At 44.9% G+C, this 3,252-nt stretch overlaps 1 protein-coding gene across 2 annotated transcripts in view; it reads right to left on the bottom strand.

The window, feature by feature from the left end:
* The window catches only part of Lmf1 (lipase maturation factor 1), a 108,089-nt gene that overhangs the window by 83,860 nt on the left and 20,977 nt on the right, over positions 1 to 3,252 (bottom strand). The gene's annotated exons all lie outside the window — the stretch shown is intronic.

Here is a 3,252-nt window from a genome sequence, read left to right as displayed (position 1 = left end):
CAGAAACCACACTGAAAAGTCAATGGTGGAGATGATGGTGGGAACTGACATAAGGATCAGTTAATCCAGTAAACGCATTGAACATTACTACTACACCCTCAGGGCCGAAAAGTGAAGGTGGCCAGCTGTAAGTCAGTGAAGGGAAAGGCATGACCATTACAGAAAACACAGATTCTGGCCATGCCTTCTCAGCTGCCATAATGAAACGGCTCCTGTCTCCATGTCTAACTTTATGCTAAGAGCTGCTACAGCAGCCCTAGTGACACAGGAAGATGCTGTGAATAGGCTGTGCCACTGACACAGGCCAGGCACATTTTCATGTTTCTACAATTTAGAATTTATCGAATAGCAATAAGCTCACAAGCTAGAGTGACTTCACTGGCTTCAACGCACCAGGTACTCTTGGGTTCCCTCAGTGGCTGTAAGCATGGCAATTGCAGCCCTTTACTCCATTCCCATCTTAATTACTAATATCTATGGCATCCAATTCACACATTAATACTTCACACAATGATACACAGATTATAGCAAGCTAATAAAGGGTTCAAAGAGGCCAAAGAATTTTGAAAGGCTGCACTGAGAGCAAAGGCAGAGAGTCATAGGTGCAAGAGTCCCGGCAGGCAGCCAACAACACAACAGCCCAAGGCCCAGGGCTGGCAGACGGAGCGGCTCGGGGCAGTTTCAGTGTCAACTTGACTCGAGCTGTGCACCATGGGCTGGAGAAACCAGTGCTTTCTTCAGGGTCAGATGTAAGGGCTTTACTGTGGCAATTTTCCTGAGCAAGGCTCATAGCAAGTGACCAAGTAACAGAGTCAGTGGTGTGCCCATAGGCAGTCTCAGGTGCCCTATCTTCAAGTATTTTAAGTGAGGAGGGTTATACCTGCTGTGGTGAATAAGCTCATGTGTGGGGTTTCTCATATGATCTTACATGTCCATGTAATCATTTGCTTCTGGTTTGATTCAGCAAGTTAATTTTTAATTAATTCATGTCTTTTTTGAGACAGGGTCTCACTCTGTAGCTCAGGCTGGCCTCGGACTCACACTGATCCTGTCTCAGCCTCCAAATGCTGGGTTTACAGGCATGTGCCACTATGCCTGGCAGGAAGTTAATTTTTATTGGCACAAATAAGTTATGTTTCAGTTTGTGCCTTGTGGCTGTGCTGGGCAAATACTGACTCTTTACTCCTATAGTATTTTCTTTTTTTTTTGTGGTACCGGGGATTGAACACAGGACCCTGCGCTTGCTAGGCAGGTGCTTATTCTACTGAGCTATCTCCACAGCCCTGTTTACTCCTATAAACAAGGTGCAGAGTTATTCTCTCCTGGCACTTGCACTCACAATGGAATCACTCACTCTGTTGCTTTCTAAGGCGGAATCCCTTGGCATGAGAGATGCTGGTCTACATCTGTTCATCACAAAGACAGGAGGGATTTGATGTGAAGTAAAAGCAAGTTTTCGTTATTTCACATATTATTATAATAAAATCATTTAAGAATTAAGTCAAATATACAGGGAACAAAATGACACTTGCTTTGTAAGCCTATTTTTGTTGAAAAGAAACCTGGATCTCAGCAGACTACAGGTGCCTGTGTGCAGCTGGGTGTAGCCAGCACCTTCAAGACCCCTGAGTGGCTCAGGGTAAGCTATGGACATCTGTTACCAGAGACTTGGAGCGCTGCCCTGCAGGCTCCCAGCTGTCCCAACTGTCTCAGCCTTAGAAACACTGCCCGCACCTCTAGGTGCTCAGATCCAGGAGCCAACCCTGAACAGTACACAGAGGTCTCACCGCTGCCTCTTCCTTGTAAGAGCAGTTGCACTGCCCAGTATAAAAGTGAGGGCCCATGCAGAGGGGAACCCTAAGATACTGGCATGGCTCAAATTGCAGAGATCATCTCTTATTTCTCACAGGGGTAGGGAAGTGGGGGAGCAAGGGATGGTGGCCACCATCCTCAATGGTGATCCAAAAAACCCCTTGGGTTGGTGCCAAAGCAAAGAATAAATAAAAGAACCAGAAACCCAACTTTTTGGAAAAATTGATGTCTATGAAAAAAAAAAAAAGAGAGTAGAAGTTATATAATTAGGTTCCCAACACACTATGAAGATACATTGGTTGAAGAAGGCACACAAAGGATTCTTCTTTAAAATCTATTTATTTATTACACTCTGGTTTGAACCTAGAGCCTTTGTACTGCACTGAACTACATCCTCAACTCCTTTTTTATTTTGAGACAGGATCTCTTAAGTCACTAGGTTGCCCAGACTGGACTTGCAATCCTCCTCCCTCAGCACCCCAGAGTGCTGGAATTATAGGCACGTACCACCACACCAGATTTAAAATCACTTAACATTTTATTCAATAATTAAACTTTAGCTCTACCTGTCTCAAATGTTGCTGATTCTAAATGTTTAAATGCCTACACCCAAAGTACCAAAGTATATGCATTGGTCCACACTAATATGCCCAATAACTGGGTAAATAAACAGGGACCAGAGACAAATGTCCCTAGTAGATCCCTTTCTCCAGGGAGGGAAGAACTCCCTTACCACAGTGAAAACCCACAGCACCCCTCTCTCCATGAACCACGGGAGAGAAAGGAGAAGTCACTGTCATTACATCTTCCTTCTACCAAACCCTGACTTGTAGAGGAGCTGAACCACACACCTGCCAGGCACCATCACAGGCATGTCATGTCAACCCCTGTCCCCAATAGATGGCTTTTCCTCTACCAGGTAAGTGGGGCTTGAAGGAACAGGCTGTCTAATTTCCATTTTGAGTGTTGAGGAGAACCCATTTCCTAACTAAAAAGTCTTCACTGTCTTATGCTTTTTCTATATCACTCTTTCCCCACATCTCTAACAACCCAAAGCCTGCAACATGTGGGAGTCAGAGTCTCCTGCCATGGTCACATGCTCCCAGGCAGAGTTTTTCCAGTGGGAAAGACACAAGACAAGTCCCTCAGGCTGGTTTCTAAACACTCCAATGTGGGATTAAGCTCTTTGGACCAACATAAGTCTACAGATTTAACTGAAAAGTATCTTTTAAAGCAAAACAGAAACACTGAGATTCTTCTGGTTGCAAAAAGCACACTACGTACCAAAGACGCATCTCGGGATGGCTGGTCACTGCTGTGTGCCCCCACGGGGCGTCCTGATCTCAGTACCTCCTGCTACCATGGCTGGGCAGCAGCCCTAGAAAGTCTCTCTCAAGTCATCTGTATTAAAATCACAATCTGACAAAACTAAACAAAAAA

The sequence above is a fragment of the Octodon degus genome, unplaced genomic scaffold, assembly GCF_000260255.1.
Source record: "Octodon degus isolate 3935 unplaced genomic scaffold, OctDeg1.0 scaffold00021, whole genome shotgun sequence".
Lineage (NCBI taxonomy): Eukaryota > Metazoa > Chordata > Mammalia > Rodentia > Octodontidae > Octodon > Octodon degus.
Note: the sequence above shows the minus strand (reverse complement) of the source record. Positions and strands in the feature narration are given on the sequence as shown.